The 18,663-nt window shown below is 46.2% G+C and overlaps 1 protein-coding gene across 3 annotated transcripts in view; it reads left to right on the top strand.

Moving 5' to 3' along the window:
• Nucleotides 1-3,165: 3,165 nt before the first annotated feature.
• ABCA1 (ATP binding cassette subfamily A member 1) overlaps nucleotides 3,166-18,663 on the top strand; it is a 98,287-nt gene continuing 82,789 nt past the window's right edge. For 2 of the 3 annotated variants that reach the window (XM_064501865.1, XM_064501864.1), the window contains exon 1: nucleotides 3,166-3,313. The gene's annotated coding sequence lies outside the window, so the exon portion shown is untranslated. Of the gene's footprint in view, nucleotides 3,314-12,781; nucleotides 12,802-18,663 lie in introns of those variants that run through there. The other variant, XM_026098377.2, reaches the window with a different exon arrangement.

Here is an 18,663-nt window from a genome sequence, read left to right as displayed (position 1 = left end):
ATGAAATATCTCATCTCCATAGATGACGGCAAGAGGTGTTTTCAACCGTTGGTTTATTTGCTGCTGAAACCTAACTGTCTTAGAGTTCCTCCTTTTATACCAAGGCATCTCGTGGTGTGACTGGCTGCCCCGCAATCTTCTCCTGTACTGATGTTACGAGCCATTGGTCTTGCAGGCTCCGCAATGGTGTCTTTTGCCTTCTGGAACTTTCAGCATGAAGAAACCTCCTCCTCCTCCACAGGAACAGTTTTGCTTTCCAGCTTTCCGTTCTACCCCTTCATGCCCGTATGTAGTGTCTTTTCCATGAGGAATTTGCATTTTCTCTGACTTCACAGCCTAACCCTCTGGAGCGGTTATATTCCCTTTGCAGCTCTGAAGCTCCTTCCTTGCGCACAGTGAACCCAACGTGGGCTGCACGCTCTGTACTTGCAAAAAAGGAAGATGTAGTGAGGCCATCGGGTGAAAGAGAAGACTGGCCCTTGGAGAAGGAGGACAGATCAGGTCTGCAGCGACGGTGCGTGTAATGGGAGCTGTGTGCTGGGTACAACTGGCAGGGTTGTGGCAGCAGGGGTCCCGCGCGTGGGAGGCCATGAGTTGCCCCGTGCCAGTCACAGCCACTTCCATGCAGCGCTGAAACGAATGAAAACAACCCCGTGCACGCCGAAACTTCAGCCCCTCAGAGGAGGACACGGCGCCTCTGCCCAAATGCACGTGAGAAGGGGCGGTAGCTGCCAGGGGCAGGAGGCGCGGGAGGGGACCTGTGAGATGTGTCAGAAGATGGGAGAGGGGAAAACGGAGGGGGAATTGCAGGAGAAACATGGAAGGGAGCGTTGTGGGGAACATGGATGGGGACGTGCTCCGGCCAGGAGGTGCTGCACACCGGAGGAGGGACATCGCTGAGGGAGCTGCAGCCCAGGGGTCCCCGTACTGGGGCAGGGACGCCACTGAGGGCCAGTGGCACTGGGGACCCGCGACGGGGCAGAGCAGTGGTAAGAAGGAAGGACCAGAGGAGGAAAACAGCTAAGAAGCAAGGAGCAGCAGAAGGAAATCGTCCTGTGCTGACCGCAGTGTCCTGCAGCACCTGTTGCCTCACCAAAGGGATTGGGATGAATTGGGCAAAACACACATCCAAAGGACGCTGAGACCAGGAAGGGGGGAGGAGAGGTGTTTGATGCAAGTTGAGCCTGGGGAAAGAGGAGGAGAGATGTTTCCCTAAATGTTTGTTTAACTGTTTTTCTTATTTCTCTCAGTACCTGAACCAGTAATTAAAAAATTGTGTTAATTAGCGATAAATTTAATAATAATAAAAAAAATAATTCCCAAGTCAGGACTGTTTTGCCCATGGCAAACCTGGCAAATCTTCCTTATTCCACAGCACATAAAGGTCCAACATAATGCTTGCTGTGCATTTAAGGCTTGGGAAGTATACATTTCTTTGAGAAATCTGTAGGAGCTGCATATGCTCATCTGCTCTGAAAACTCAACCACCCAAATATAAATACAGGCAGTGTAGGAGACCGCGATACTTGGAGTCTATTCCTGGCTTGGCTATATCCTCGCTGTGTGTACAGACTGGTCACCGGACCTTTCCATGCCCCGTTTTCTTGTCATCCTTTCCATGTCGTGTCCATTTGTCAGGGCTTGTCTATCAGCGACCTGATGCCCCTGTCAAGCAACCAGGAAGACGGAAAAGCTGGAAAATGCTATCCACCGAGGCACAAGCATGGGTCTCACCATCTTACAGGTATTTTAGCAGCACAAACTGAATTCAATACTCTATTTGTTTCTTATGGACAGCTGTATATTGATTGCTTTATTGGAAGAAGGTATTCAAAAGCTTTAACAGTTGACACAGATACTCATTTCCAGAATTTAAAAAATCCACCCTTCTGCTGATATTGCTTTAAAAAGCGCTTTCCTTAGACGGAGGAATCTGGTTTAAGGAGACACCGTTAGCAGTGTCTGCTCTTTGGTATTCACTTAGTAGTTGTTCTCATTGATGTCAAGCCACTACATCTACGCTGAAATTATTTATTTTACGGTTCAGAATTATGATCTAGTAAATGTTTGAAAATGCGTAAAGACTGGAAGCAATGGTATATAGTGAAAGTAAACAAAGCTGGATTTATACGTTACAGACCCAACTTTTACGTCAGATTTACAGCCAGATGAATGTACAACCCAAATGAGTCCATTTAGGAGAATGGTGTTCGGCAGCAGCCGCACTGGGGTAACTGAGACTGGAACCTGCATCTTTGTGTTTTGTCCAGCCCTGAGCCCCTCCGGGAGGTGGTGACAGGGGAAGGAGCTTGGGTCACTGCCACAATGAAGGTTTCAGCTTTTATTCAGTGCAGAAGGGTGTGCATTTCTAATCTGGATATTTGCCGCTGTCTCTGAGACCCCAGTAGATAATTTTATCTCAAATTGCAATTGCTCTGAGGTCTTTGGAGTTTGCCTTCAGGTGTTTGTATTTCTTTGCTTCTCAAGGAAATACAACGGTGCTGGGCTGAGAACTGAAACACAAGCCAGGAAACTCGAAGGTATAGTTCCCTTGGTAATCGCATGTGATCCAGATTGCTCACATTAAGGCAGAGCTCTAATAGCATGCACAGTAACATCACGGACCTTACCGTAGATGAGCCATGGCGATGCGTTATATCCGTAGTGGGAACCGTACCTTAAGAGTTGCCTGGTGTTTGCACATCACACGCTTTCATTTATACAGCATTTTATGCATTGCAAATGCACGGCTGTGCTTTCACAGATCGCACTGCAGTGTTTTTATGTGCTCCTGCCATGTAGGAAGCCAGGATTTTCGAAGGGGCTCTGTGAAGGGTGGTGCGTCTGCAGGGGAGCAGCCCGCACAGGGTGACAAGGCACCGTGACCCGTCCGAGAGGAGCTCAGCGGCGCAAGCCACTCCTCGGGCAGCGAAAACGATGCCGCCAGGTATATTAAACGCTGCACGTGGAGCAAATGCAGCCGGGCGCCGTGAGCCTTTGAGAATACGCTGCGACGTTAAAAAAAAAAAAAAAAAAAAAGAAGTGGGGGAAAAAAAAGGAAAAGTTTGCGGACGGCCGGGGGCAGCGCGGCGGCGGCGGCGGCGGCGCGGCCGGGAAGGGGCGGGCGCGGGCGCTGCCGCCCCACGACGCCCTATAAGAGGCGCTGCGGGCGCGGGCGGCGGCAGCGGGGCCGGCGCCGGGGCCCGGAGCGCAGCGCGGTGCGGAGCGGAGCAGCGCGGAGCGGCGCGGCGCAGCGCGGGGGGTTCCCGCGGCGCGGAGTGCGGCGGCGGCGGCCGCGGCGCCCGGCGCGGAGGTAGGCGGCGGCTGGGGGGGCTCCGCTCGCCGCCGTGCCGCTCTGCTCATCCTCCGCCGCGGGGAAAGCGAGCAAAACTGGGGCGGGGGGAGAGGGGGGGGGGAAACAGAAAAACCCCAAAAAACAAGTTTCTGCGGCGCGGATCGCTGCGCGAAGCCAGCGCCGCAGCGGCGGTGTGGTGCTGGCGTGCGCTGCTTCTTCTTCTTTTTTTTTTTTTGAATTAATTTCACTCCGCTTTGCTTTCTCTCGAGCGGAGCGAGTTGTCTGGCTGGGCGGCGCTGCCGGAGATAGCGGGACGGCGCCCGGGCGGTGCGGGGCTCGCGGGGCCGCGGCGGTGCGGGTCGGGTCGGCCCGGCCCGGCCCGGCGGGAGCAGCCCCCGCTGCCGCGCTGCGAACCCCCCCGCTGCCGCGCTGCGAACCCCCCCGCTGCCGCGCTGCGAACCCCCCCGCTGCCGCGCTGCGAACCCCCCCGCCGTCCGCTGGTGACATCCTGCCGTGCGGCCGCCCCGAGCGCTGCGAGGAAGGAGAGAGGCTCCGGCTCCGGGTGAAAAGCCCGTAGCAAAGCAGCGTTTTTATGCCTGGCTTAAAACATTAACCCCTTCCCTGCCCTCCCCCCCGCGGTGCTGGGATTGTTTTTTCTGCTTTTAGGCTTCGGGGCTGTACGTATAAATAAACTTTCTCGGGTGATCAGAGTTACTCCTTAGTGTGCTGGACTAGACCTCACTGAAGCCAGAGAGGTTCAAGCCTGTGCCTGCATCCATAGCTAAATCGGAGCCGAAAGAGGGGGCGAACTTGAGTATGGGTATGGACTGATACATTAAAATTCAGCGAAGAGGTGGCCCTTGAACGCGTGTCGGTGTTTGTACAACAGAGAGCAGCCCCGTGCAGCCTGGTGGTGATCCATTAGCAGCAGATGGTCAAGCTTGCTGTCTTAAGGCTTTTATAATTGAGCAACCTTGCTTAATTCTGAAAGCAGGTTATGATAACAAGCATTCAGTGCAGAGGCTTTTTGTGTTTAGCCCTTGTGGCAGATCTTTGCTTTTGAGCAAGTGGGAATGGCTGTTTATTATGAGACCTTCCCAAAACATGCAGATCTTTGTGTGATTCTGTGATGCCCCTGCAGGCTATTAAGCTAAATAGGTACTACTTGTGACTGTTCACTGTGTTACAGATGTAACAGATATTAATGCTTATGGTGGCCCAATAGAAATTGTTGTGTTAATTGCAATTCTAACGTGTAAATGCAGTGCTGCACAGTCTGTATCTCGTGTGCTTGGGACAACTAAGGGCAAGAATATGATGTTTCCACTAATGACTTGGAGAACACTGTTTGCCATGTAATCCTGCTTCAGTAGGACTGAATATGATGAAAATTAAAAAGCAGCTCTTCCCAAGTTGTGGATAAGTGTTGTAGTCTGGAAAATAAGAGATGTGTGATAGAATTTAAATTGAACTTTTAGAGGGATGTGTTCTCAACTTTAAAAGTTAATAAATTGTTCCTTTTATGGCCACTGCAGGCATTTTGGGGAGACGTTTGCAGACCTCTGGGTTGCAGGAGGTCATAATGGCTTTCTTTTAGTATTCGTATGTAATAATCAGCCCAAGCAGCCTAACCCCAACATTCAGAATAACTTTCCCTTAATAAATTTCTGCTGAAGTTCACTTATGCATATGATACTTGTGTGTGTGTGTGGGGGGGGGGGGGAACACCTCAAGTGCAGCTGTGTGTAAGACCTTTGCATTTACAAAAGTCTTGGCAATCCTTTAGATACCTGTTCTAAGTTTTGTCCAAATACAGCTGCATAATAATGCAAGCAGATCTGTTGAAAGTTGCTTGTCTTTCACCCAGAGAAACTGAGTCTTTTTATCAATGGGTTTAGCACAAAGAGCTGCTGGCAAACCTTCTTTGTAATGCCAAATTTATTTTCAAAAGCTTTCATCACTCATTGCTCTTGACGTAGGCAGAGAAATGGTCCAGCACCAATATGATAATGAGTGGTGCGGGCAGGTAGTAGTGGCTCCTTGTGGACTGTTGAACTACAAAAAAAAAAGAAATGCCATGAGCGGTAAAAGTACTTAAGCAAAACTGAAATTTGGACTTTGTTCTAGAAATAGTCTTTTCTCCAGTATTCCTATGATTGAACTTTGCCCCAGCTGTATGAGGATAAAACAGCCCGCTATAATTCAGGAATGAACTCCAGTGATATGAGGAAAGTAGATCAGGACCTTCCACACAGATTCTGGGCTGGAGCACATAATGCCTCATGCATTAATCAAAAACATTATATGCACTTAAAATGTGGTCTCCCTGTGCCTTCACCCCCGCAAGGCTGTTGTCTCACCAGTGTGCCCACCTGACAGAGTTAGACCCAGAAAACCAGAGCAGAGGGAAGATCTGCCCTGAACTTGTCCCATCTGTGGCTGAACGTGATCAGCTCTGCTGCTGTTTATCACGTGTTTCACCACACAGGCTCAGTGTTTCTTGGGGTGTGGTTTCTTCTTTAATCTGACATAATTGAAGGTCATTGCTGAAGTAATGGACCTGCCTCATCTTCCCCCCAACTGCTGGCTCTTCTTTCTTCCCCCACGCACTGTCCGGGGTGGTAGCGTTGGAGCTCCCTGATCCACAGCAAGCAGTTGAAAATAGCTCCCTTCTTGCTGGCTGACATTTATTTAATGTTCTCTGGTGAGAGTCTCAGTAGGGTTTGTGAACGCTGGTACCAATGTAAAGATGATGGGAACAGCAGAAAAGAAAACGAGACTACCGCTTTCCGTTTCAAGTAACCTTGGAGCAAGCACCCTTGGTGTTTGCATAGGTCTCATGAGCTGGGCAACACACCTAATCCTGAAATGAGTGCGGAGGGCACAGCTGACCCAACGCCAGTGCTTCCCCGTTCTCCTTTAGGGTCATCGTTGCTGATGACTCTTGCTGTGGGAGAGACTGGGATCAGAACCCGCTGTTTTATGGTGTGACATATTTTTCCTGGTTCATCAGAGGCAGCTAGGGACTCTGCGCGCTTTCTCCAGGTCTAATGTTGTACAAACTCATTCTCTTGAAGAGTGTTGCGTATTTTTGCCAGCCAAGGATTTGAATCCTGAACTCTTAGAAGTTTTCTCTGTACTTACCCTGCACATTTGCAGTTGGTGGTATTAAGAGTAATATATTAGAAGTATCACTGTGAGGCTCTACTTGCAATGTTGCACAGGAGAAGGTCACCACAAAACATGAGGGATTAAAATATCACAAATTCTGTAGCTGTATATCCTGGACTTCTGTGTTGTACAAGAAGTCATATAGAGTAACTCAAAAGAATTACCATGATTCCAGCTACCGACTGGAGTACTCAAAATAGCTCTCCCCCCCCCCCCCCCCCGCCCCGTTAAGACAGTTTCTCTTCGAAAGGTGGGGGTGATGCTAAACCTGTCATTTTTGGCATTTGTCACTGGGCAAAAACATGTGAACTTGCCCCCAAGTGCGGAGAGTGAGGTGGAGTAGGATGGAAAACTGTTGCTGCAGCTTTCCAGATGTGACAGAGTGACGCTGTGGGGGAAAACAGGAGCATTCAGGACTTTATTCTTTGGGTTATTAGAGTAAAAGCTTGATCACAGATCAGAACAAGAATGTACACAGTTTAAACAGCATGAGTATCGATATGCAAGCAGACCTTTCTTTCTTCTGTTAGTTTCTGTAGGAGTGTTGCTTAGCAGAGTTCTGCTTAATCCAATAAGGGATTGGTTTGCGTTATGTTAACTTTATTAGGGAATGATTGGCATTACACAGGAAAAAAAAAGAGAGCGGAGGAGCATTTCCAAGATTGTTCTGGTTTGGGCTAGATAAGAAGGTCATTCTTTGGGAAAGAACAAACAAAGCCGCAGCCTCTGACAACACAGTTCAGAGATCGCTCCAGAGGTCTGGCTTCCCCTTTCGCGGACAGCAGGCGAGCAGCGTTGTGCAGAAGATGCAGAAGTGGCCAAAACCTGTTACCACCTTGCTAGTGTGCCTCTCTGAAACAAGCTGGAGCTTTACTAGCACATTTCCCACTGAAAAATTGTTCCCAGGGGCGGGGAACAAAACCATGCAATTAACACCCATTAATGATCTTGATAGTTAGCTTAGTAAAAGCCAAAATTCTGCCATTTGGAAAGACAGAGAGTGGCAGTGGTCTGGGTGGCAAGTGTGGGACTAAGAACCAATCAACCCCTGTTTCCAGCACCTGGACTCATCTGCTTTGGTGACATTATGCCCATTTCCTCTTATCTGCTTTCACCATCATCATAATGGTGAGATTATGAAATTTTACACTCTGCGAGATAAAAGTGAAAACACAGTTTTTTTCTGAGCTGCAGCACTGTAACGTATCTTTTTGAAGATCCTTGACACCGTTGCTAGAGTTAGCAGCCTGGTTTTAAGGGCCAGGTTTTCAGATGTGGCTTCTGCTTTTGCAGGTGAAATGTTACGCCTTCAAATAATCAAACTCTCTTTTGTCTGAGAGATGTACCAAAGGGGAAATACATTGATATTCTAAGGATGTATTGTTGACTTTTCTTTGTCTCTTCCCGTTGTTCTAATTATGCGCTCATGACAGGAGCTCTGCTATGATTGTCAGTGGAAGCACAGTTAGGACCAAACTGGAAGGGACTTTTTCTTTAAAAAAAACTTCTGTCCTCCAAATAACAAAGACCAGCACCAACCTATTGTGAGTGCAGAAGTACAGACACATTTCTTTCTGGCAGCAGTACTGGAGGCGAAGTTCAAAATCCAGTCCTCCCTCAAATGAAAGGGTTTCTATTTCTTAAATTAAATTGATCTTCTGTTTTAATTTTTGTTCTACCAGAGAATAAGCATCTAAAAATATTTCAAGACAATGCTCTTTGTCGTCTCTTTTCTTCATTTGGAAATATTTTAGCTATTTTAATAATTCTTTACCCTATTAAATCAGAGTGACAAATCTTACCATCTTGTTTCCTAGCTCTCACAAACCTGCATTGAAAGATTTATCCTAATGAAAACAATAGGAGTTTCTCTACTGTCACTGGAGAAATCTGGATTTGGTTCTTTCTAGCAGACTGACACCATCTCATGTACACAGATTGTTTTCAGATTCCTTCAGATCTTAATTATTACTTGGCTTTTTTTTTGTTCTCTTCATTGCCATGTCTTCCAACGCTTTGATCCCCATTCTTGTGACATCCTCTTAATCTTCCAGACTGCTACAGCTTTCTCTCCAGTTGTATTCTTGTACAACACCAGACATAATTGCAGTCAGCTAGATTTTGGGAGTATGCTTGGACACCAGTGGAACAGTTTCAGGGAGCACCATTGAGGATATCCTGTGCTCAACAATAAATACACTTTGGATTCGGTATTACTTAACTGGCAAATCTCTTCTGTTTACATTTCTATCTTGCAAGCTTATTGGCCTTCCTTTTGGCACTTTTAGGTCAATCCATGTATGATATTAAATGCATACGCTCGCCTGCTTTGCACGTCAGTCATCTGTCTGGTTGACACTAAGGACTGAAGCTTCAGCACTAGGCATACGAGTTGTACAGCTGCAGCTGAGGAATATAACTTGTGTGGAGCAACTGTTCCCCTGTGGATCAGGCAGAAAGGGGAAGCGTTTGTGCTCACTTTCTGCCGGCACACTCTGCTAGCTGCCCAGTGCCATGCCTGCCGCGGCAGGCTTGGTTCTTATCATGTATGCCAATTATTTTTATATTCTTCCTTGAATAACTTTAAAGATAAGGGGTTATTGCACTCTGTATCAAATGCCAGGATTGATCAGAAGTTCATTCCTTTTCATAGTTGACACTCTTTGCTTTCAAAAGTACTTAGACATCTGTCAATAGCTTTTGAGGATTTCTAATTTTCTCATCCATATAGTTAGAAGGTAGCAGTGTGGGAGCAGAAGACTTACTGGTCTGTCTGCTGCAGTCTTTCAAAGAACAAACCCTGCTCTCTGACAACCATTCCAAAATACTGCTATTGCTTTTTTTTTTTCTTTTTTTTTTTTTTTTCCCCTGACAGTGTCATTTCCTTGCATTGTGCTAGAGGCTGTTTCTTTTCTTGGCTTATGCTTTTCTGCACAGTTTAGGAATTTTTTGGTTTCATCTGCTCTTACCTATACCTGTGCCACGGCATTAATGTCAGTGCAGTTGTGTTGGTATCAGCCTTAACAAACAGCTTATTCCTTACGCAAGTGAATCTCAAAGGCACCATTGGGATGTTTCGTGTCATATAAAGCCATGTGGTGGTTTGCTGTTATTTTTCACTGGACACATGTGCTGGTTCATGGCATGTTGGTCCCAGATGGCAAAAATCAAGAGGAAAAAAACAGTAAAGTTTCCCTAGATGTTATAGGGTAGCCATACATCTCCTACTGCAGTTTAGTCTTGTGCCAGGCACAGTTTGTATCTCTGTTTTCTCCCAAAATCACAAGCAAGCTACAAAAACCGAGATGATTTAGGAGAAGACATTCCCTCAAAAAAAAAAAAAAATCATAATAAGGTGCTTCTGAAGCTGCAAGGCATGGTAGTTTCACTCAAGAGCAGGCACAAACACCGCAGTGTCAGAAGTGCAAGTTATGAAAGACTGATGTGTATTCCAGATAACTACGGCTTCCCTACAGGACGCTCGTATAAATGTGGAAGGTAACCTCCACATCTGGCACGTGATGAGTGTGATTTCTCCGCCCTCCCCATTATTTGTAATTGCAGTCATCTCACTGATGACAACAGCATCTCATGTGCTGGTTGTTTCGTTCAAAGATCCGAGGAAGCCCTTCATCATAGTCCGGAGGTTTTCACGTATAGGATATTAGGGTCATGCTGACTGATGCTGCAGCCACTCTGCGGTAAGAACACAGAGCACCGGCCAGCGTACCTGTGTTAATCCGGATTTGTGGTTGCTTTGCAAAGGTACAGTGATTAAGTGATCGGGGTGTGCTCTGCTGGGGGTGATGTTCAAGAGTACAGCTGGCTTGTCCAACTCCCTCTGAGCTCGTGGATTTCTTTTCCCAAAAGTTGATGAAGCTGATGACTTTCTTGGATGCCCCTGTTGTCTTCCTTTTCCTGGAGGCTGCTGCCAAACAGAAAAGTACCTTTACCAATCTCAGACGCTTCACGTCTTTTCGCACTTGCAAAAATATGTCCTTAAACAGGATGTGCCATCAGCTGGAAAAAGTGGCTGAGCCTGCATAACACAGCTTTTTGCAGACTGTGTATTGACTATAGCATAATTGCTCTCAGATCAAAGCCTAATGGCATGAATTGAGCTCAAATGTTGCAATTATTATTTCAGTAGGAATGCTGTATTATTTCTAAATTCCACTACAGAGAGGAGCTCATTCTTTGAAAGCAAAAAAAAAAAATTGGCCAATATGGACTCTGGATATTTGGACACTGATTATGATAAAGCAAATCGGTTATTCAGTTAGTTTTCTGGGCTATCTGGAACCTTACTCTTTTTCTGTTTGTTTGCCCCAGAGAATGAACTAGATTTTTCACCTTTTTCATTTGGCAAAGAGGTACATTGAGTGTAATAAGACAGCTCAAGTGTTTCATCTGTTTCACAACTTTCGGTGGAAGGCAGGGTCTTTTGTAAAATAGATGCCTGCATTTCGTCTTGAATGTTATACTTGACATTTAAAAAGCTCGTCTTGCTGAAGTGAATGCCTCTGGCGTGTGCCGTTCTTGGGGGTCAGATCAGCAGTGGTGCAGGCGAACGTAAGTTCTTTCGTTGCAGTGGAGCTGCGCTGGTTTTCACTAATGAACCTTCTGAGAGTGCCAGGAGTAATGAGAACCAGTTCTTGTGGTCGTTCTGGTAAGCAGATGTTTCTCCCATGTGAGCTGGGACAGGTTTTCAAATAGCTTGTCATGCTGTGTCACGAGGTAAGCTGCTGAACACCAACAATTTCTGAAAATGTGGCTTTGTATAAACACCTGAGTGGGTACTGAGTACTTTGGAAATCGTAGTCCCATTTAAGTTATGGAGTACTCTGTAAGTCAGCGCTGAGGTCTTTGGGAAACTATCCCTTATGGCTTATTTCTGAGTGGTAAATACGGGCCTACCGGTCCCCCAAGCACACATCTTGGGAGTTCATTTTTGAGAGAGGCAAGCCAGAGTGTTTCTGAAGAACTTGGGGCCAGGGATTCAAGCGCTCGCAGTAGTAATTCTGAGCCAGACCTTTCAAAATGACCATCCCGCTGCTGGGCTGTTCATAGCCGGTGTGTCAGAAATGCTCTGTGTGCGATATACTGACTTTTGAAAAATCCAACTGCTTATTCTTAGTGCGCAGGTTAGATACCTTAAGAAACCTCTTACAATTTTGACTGAATGGTTGGGACACCAGATTTCTGCCCCTAATGTGACGTTGGATGTGTTCCAACGCTTCAGACTAGAGCCTGGACCTTGCTCTGGCTTTGTGTAGTACCTAGTGCGGCAGGCAGAGCCTGATATTGGGCTCTGTTACAAGACTAACAGTTTTATTAGCAGTAGTTAAAATAGGTGTTTTCGCTTTAGCCTTTGCTGAAAGGAGCAGTTCTTTTCCACCAATTGTCTCTGATCTTCTGTGAGGTTGTGCTGCCTTGGAGAACAAAGAGAAGTCATTTATACAATGTTCTGTAGCTGTGCACATCCTGACGGACCCTGAGAATGAGTGAGATGCAACGTGTCTTGGTTTTGTTTAGATCAGAGACTGCAAATCACTAGCGGAATTGCATGGGAACGTTTAATCGGCTTCCTGATATTTTGCCACTGTGCACTGAGAACTCTTGCAAAACTTGACATGCTCCTCAAAGAGGGAAACTGTGAGTCAAACTGGCTGTGTATTAGCATGAAGCTAGGTCTGTGTTCTAAGATGGTCTATAGCCACTTAAATGCTTCTGTCATATACAGCATTGTTATTTAGAAGGCAGACAGGTGACCACGTTGCTTTTCATTAGTGAGTACTGGGTGACAAGGCCAAGACTTGTTTATTACAAAACCTAAGGCCAGGTAGTCAGTGTGTGTATAGTGATGTAAACTAATAGAGGGTATTGCCAAATACTGTCACCCAAATATGTGTGGTCCTAATTAAATTCTTGCCTGCTGACCCAGCAGCTCTCCCTTAACAAAAAGGAGTCAGCGTAGACCATGTGACTTGATGTGGGTGATTTTCGAAGAGAGAAGCACTTCTTGCTGATTGCATTTGTTTATGTAATAAGAAACTTAGTGTCTAATAAATTTATTTGGCAAATCTGAGAGAAAACGGAAGCCGTGGGGGAGATTTCGAAAGACTTTATTTTAGTGTCTGTGTGGCTCAGCTGAAAATGATTGTGTGTCCCAGGCATCAGACTGTGGGTTCAAAGCTCATCCTTCCACTGCTGATCCTGCATTGCTCTACCTGTGATTGCTACAGAGTCTAACAGTGCTTAAACCAGGAGACAGACACGTTTGGGATCTGTTTGTTCTATTCTCATCTCCACTTTTGCTTTGCTTGTGGCCTCAGGTGAGTTGCTTCAAGTCTGTGTGCTGCTAATGCATTTCATGGCATCTTTTTGTAGCTTGCTTAAGCATCTTGATGTTAAAAAGGTCATTTCTAAAGAGCGATATTTTTTTTATTCCTAGAGAAGTATCACTTCTGCGTGGTGGTTTTCCCTCTTTCCTAGAGCTCGAGTAGATGTCTTGAGTTCTTTGACTTCTTGAAAGCTTGTTAGAGATGTGAATGTTCAAAGTTTGCTCCCGTTAGTTTGGCAGGCTTTGCATGAGTTTTGAGCATAGAATGGACACTTACTCTTGTTTCTTTATGCACTGGCTTTTCTGCTCTAGTTAGATCTCTTGCAAGCAGGATAAATAATGGTTTGTGTTTGTCCTCAGTTGCTCTTTATCTACCCTAATCTCAACAGAATTGGGACTAAAGCTGTTTTTCCACCTCCCTTAGTCTCACTGAAGTTGTGTAGATACACAGGGCTTTTCCCTTTCAGGGTATTGTGGTGAAGTTTTCCTCCCCCAACTTGTGCCTTAAGATCATCTTGATGAAACCTCCCATCATGTGTTGTACGGAGTGGATGCAGCTGTGCAGGAGTAAGTCTCTTGGTTGCAGCTGCTATGCTGGAGGAAGACAGAAGCTGAGATTTGGGTGTTCTTCAGAGAAGTGGCCAAGACGCTAGACCCTGATTTGGGGGATCTGCAACTCTTGACTGAGTTATCTGCACCTCTGTTTCCCACCAGGCTAATAATTCACTGATGGCTGGTTTTGTGCAAGTCAAATTGTCAATTCTTGGGGCAGGGGCTGTCTGCTGCCCTCACTGTTCACAGTTTTTAAGGGGGCTGCTCTCAGCAGATCGCATGCTGAGCACTGGGGGACTTTGCCCTTGGACCAGGGCTTTGCAGAGTTGACATGGTTCATGATACTGTTTGCTGCAAAAAGTGCAGCCTGATACTGTCCAAAGGAAATGAAATGATAAGATATTCCTCAGCATTTCCGAAGAGGACTGCGTTTCCGCTCAGACCCAGTGTTCTTGCTTCAGTTGTCCCTTTTTTTCAGGGAGAGGCTCTTGTTTGATTTGATACATGCTTATCCAGAGGCTATTGGAGACAGGCAGATGTACAGCTTTTCATCTGAGGCTGAATATTTACGGCACTAGTCCATGTCTGCTGCTAGGACAGGAACAGCACTGGCTCTAGTATTGCAGACCCATGCCATGCCCTGAAAGTAATATTTCTGTCCTCACAAGAGCACCATCTCTAGATGTTAGATTGATATTCTCTGTGGCTGCTTGGTGTGTGGACAGCTGCCAGTGATGGAGGCTTTTGTGGTGTGGAAGTCTGTCCCAGAGAACTGGACAGAGGCCACTAAACAGATTTCATGGAGGCTGCTGAAGCTCCATCAACGACTAACAGCTTTTAGTTCTGCTGACCAGGGCTGGGTGTGAGTTGGTGCTAGAGATATAAGGCTCCATAACCTATTGCTGGGATACTGAAAGGTTGCAGTCTCATAGGTTTGATAAGTTTACCTAGTTCCCTGTCTAAATAGTGATTTCTTCTCTAGGGGAAAGGTTTTTTTGCCCCCAAAAGAAAGCAAACAGCTGCATTGTTTGCAGAAAGCTGCTTTTGAAGGCTATTGTGTGTTTGCTTAGTACAGACACCAGGAATGGGGGTGGGGAAGTGATCCGGTGTTACTCCAGCAGTTTTCTCCTAAATTTTACAGCTGTAAAAATACATAGTTTTCTATTTAAGATGGGTTGAGTCTGGATACTCCTGGCATATTGGGCAGTGGACTTTCAGCAACCATTTTATTTCCATGTAGTGGGAGAGCACTGATCTATTAAGAAAGGGTTAGTCAGAGTGTATGTTTCACTGTCAGCATATGCGGTGCTTGTCTTATATGCTAATTGTCTCTTAAGAACGACTTTCTGAGTTGCTTTCAGATGGGATCGCAGCCGTATAGCTCTAGATCCCATGTGGCATTTCCGCAACAGGGAGAAATGTCGAACGCAGGGAATCTTCTGCAGAGACAGTCTGTGGGACCAGTGCGTGTTCCCTTCCATGTGCACCCTGAGCTTTCATTGTGCCGAAGGGCACTGGCTGCTGGGTTGAGCCAGTAAAGAAGGTCTTGACTTGCTATTAAATTTTTTTTTTTAAGAGGAAAGCAGGTACCCCTAAGCCAGATCGGAAGACATGCAGCCTGCTCTGCACTTTCTGCTTATCCTCTCATGTCCACTGATTCTGCAGACTTAATATCCTCCATAACGGCAAGGGCAAGCCTGTCCCCAGTAAGAGATGGGGGGAGGCTCTAAGAAAGGTCTGGAGAAGTATTCAGGCATTTTTCATATTTGATCCCTCCTGTGGATTTTTTTGTCGGGGATTGAGAAAACTTGGAACAGTGTTAGGAAAACAGCATGCTGAGGGTACACAAGTCTCAGTGGCATGTTGGTAGAACATGCAGGGACCTTGGTATCCTGTATCTCCGCCATATAGTAGACTGCTAAATGTGAGATGGCCTCATTACTTGTTTCTGTTACCAGCCAGCCTTTGCTGATGTTTCTTGTTTATTATCTGTGCAAAGGTGGCAGTTAGAGATGGTGTGCTAGACAGCTGCCAGGTGTTATTGCTAAGCTATAGGCAATTCGAGTCTCCCCCAAGCGTGTTCCTTGTGGTCAAAGTATGCAGCTGTGCTGCACATGTTGGTAAAGAGGTGGAAAAATGCTGATGCAGAACTGGACAGCATTAGATTTTTGGGTCACTAAGAGAAGTAAGGCTGTTGCCTGTAGGCTTAAAATTGCTGTATGTAGACCTCTACCTCTACTGGAAAACTTGTAGTGTTTGCACAACGAGAAAGACTACGTACAGCAAAGACCTCCCCACAAATAGCCTGCAACGTTTGCTACAGCGGAAGGAATTGTTCCTACCTTTGTGGAACGAGTGTTCTGTAAAAGCAAAACGTTACACTGTAAAAGGACAGGTCTGGTATAAACCTCTGTTCTGTTGAGCAGAACTGTGGTACTTTGCATAATGGAAAATTTGTCCTACAGTGGCAAATTCATGCAGCTTATTTTGTTCTAGGCATAGACAGTGTTGCTGCTTTAGATGGTTTGGGGTAAATGTCAGGAGTGATCACTGGTATGTACCACTGGCTCACAAAATTTTACTTAGGTGATGTGCAAAAGCTTGTACTGGAAACTAGCTGATCTTTGTGGGGTTTAGCCCTGCAGTGCTAAATGGCAAGTTGAATTTCAAACTGTGTTGAACTTCTCAGACTGGGCTAAAGTGATAACATAGATAGACTTCAGCGCTGACAGAGCTAAGAGTGTTGGGTCTATCAAGCAGTTTTCTGTGGCTCTGGTTTGTAATTCTTGCCTTCTGACAGCTAGAAGAGCATCTGAAAGGGTGCTAATCCATTTTGCACCGAGATTCTGCAGACCGCTTCCTGATGCCTTGGTAGTGATTCAAGTGGACCTACTAAACTTGTATCAGCAGTGAACCAAATAAGTCAGCCTCTCATGTCAGTCAAAATCAGAGCCAGCTCTAGGCATCAATACCTGTGTTACCCCGTCTGACAGACAGTGATGCAGGGTAAATCTCTGAAGCTGTCACCTCAGCATGGCTGGGAGAAGGGCAGCTGGGCACCCTTCAGATTCAAGTTTGTGCTGCTTTTGACCTGTCTGTACAGTAACAGGACCTGTCCCTTAGCTTAATGCAGGGATTTAGCTAGTAGTGTCAACATCTGAACTCTCTGGGCCGAATTTTCCAGTCTTCAGGCACACCTTGCAAATCGGTGTCTTTGCTTTGTTTGGAACTTGTGTCCAGACAAACTGATATTATCTGAAGGACAGCACATTTTCTTTGTTCCCTGTGAGGTTTAGCTGAACTCTGGAGAGCTGGAATCCAGGCAAATAATCACAACCAAGTCTTCCTGGTTCCACAGGTTTCCAGTCATCAGCCGAGGTGTGATAAGTGATCAGATATGTGCCCTTATCTCACTACAGAGTGCTAGTGCAGTATGAACCCTACAACTTCTGTAAAACAGTGTTTTTCTGTGTTTCTGTGTTTTGGATCCTGGAGACTGCCTGAAACTGAGGGAGCAAAATCTGGATTTTCACTGAAGTGGCTTGAACCAGTTGCCCTGTAACTATCTTGAACATCCTGCAGACTGCTCCAAACTTCATTCTGCCTCTGTGCAGGTTATTAAAGCAGCAGAGTTGGGTATATTTCCATTGAGAATGGCTAAGGTCTCTTGCTCTCCCCAGGATCCTTCCTGCTCTCTTCTGGTAGCACTTTACACTTGTGGTTTTGGGTCTTTTGCTGTAAATGTTGGAAAAGATTTGGAAGTATTTTGTTGCAGGGTTTTTGGCAGTTTTGAGTTGGGGGGTATGAAATGGGTGCTCTGAGCACCTTTCTGAAGTTAATATCCACTGCATGGTTACCTACAGTTGCAGAGGGTTGATGGTGCCTTCCAGTCCTTCGCTCCTGTGTGCTGAACTTCTCCCGTGGCTTCAGGAGTGGGCTCTCTGGGAATGTGCTCTTGGGGCACACTGGTGGGCAGAGCAAAGCAGATTCAGGTCTGTGACCCACAGGCTAGTATCCTCATGGAAAATACTTGAAACGAGAAATTCACCTACTGTTTTATGAAGGATTTTTCCACCAAGTTAGCGGTTACAGAGCATCTCTGTCTCTTGCACTAAAGTGCAGTGAATAATGATCCAAACCATTTTGGGGCTTATAAAGGAGATATCGTTGGGTATCCCGAAGCAGATATGAGTGGGTGGAGGGAGCCTAAGAGGAGGTGGTAACATTCTTTTAGTTTCTTTCCTGAGTTACATGTTAATAACAGCTTTAGAAATTTAATACTGATACGCAGAGGAGACACTGCGATGCCCCGTAACCCAGCAGGAGTAAGTGCACATCAGGTCTGTAAGTGTGCGTGCGCGGTCCTCAGAAGTGGAGTTTGTCCTTTGACATTGTCCATGAAGGAAAAGTTTTCTATCCCTGTGGACGTGCTGCTAGTCTGTCAAGTGCCTCGCTTTGGGGATGTCTGGGGACTTGCTATCCGCCAGATGTGCTCGCAGCTGGAATGTGTTAGCGTCGGGGTGCTCCAGCCTGGGGGAAGAGCGGGGCAGGGTGAGGAGGGCGTTCCTGCGGGATCGGCTGGGTGTCCATCCCTCACGAGGCACGTCTGCAGGCAGAGGTCACTTCGGTGAGTCCGGCAGTGCCTAGCAGGGGTGCACGAGCCTGTGCTGGCTGCACGCTCAGCTGCCTGCGTGCCGACACGAGGCTCGGCTCGTAGGGTTTTGTAGGCGTCTGCTATTGTTCTGTGCTCCTGTGTGCTGACATCAAGAAGCACTGTTGCCCTGTTGTGATACCGCAGTATAATTATCTGTGGAACTCGGCATAATGGCGTTAATTGTGTTAGTCATGTTAGGGAAATCTTTTTTGTAAATGAGACCTATATTATTAGACACAAGTTTTTTAATCTGTAAGACGTTGCAATAGTGGAAGTTTGTTGTGGAAAAAACCTAAAGGTTTGGGCTGTGAATGTTCATTAACTCAAAGCTTACGTCCAGAATTGCCCTTTATAATCATCTAGCCTTACTGCACTGTGGGTCTGGTCAGACCTGGACCTGCATAAATCTTGTGTACCTAGCGTGTTTATGAATTTTGGAAATGTATTCAATGCAGTCTGCAGTCAGGCATGCAATTCTGAATCACAGGACTAGGATACTGGTATGTGGGACACTAGAATCAAAAGCATGTGTGTTCCCAGTTTAACAGATGTTAAAGGGACTGGTTATCTCTTCATTTCTTTGGACTGGCTAGCTGTCCTGTTAACACTGAGTCTGTCAACAGAGGGTATTCAGGAACATAAATCAAA

Source organism: Dromaius novaehollandiae, chromosome Z (genome assembly GCF_036370855.1).
Source record: "Dromaius novaehollandiae isolate bDroNov1 chromosome Z, bDroNov1.hap1, whole genome shotgun sequence".
Lineage (NCBI taxonomy): Eukaryota > Metazoa > Chordata > Aves > Casuariiformes > Dromaiidae > Dromaius > Dromaius novaehollandiae.
This window is presented reverse-complemented; position numbering and strand designations above follow the sequence as displayed.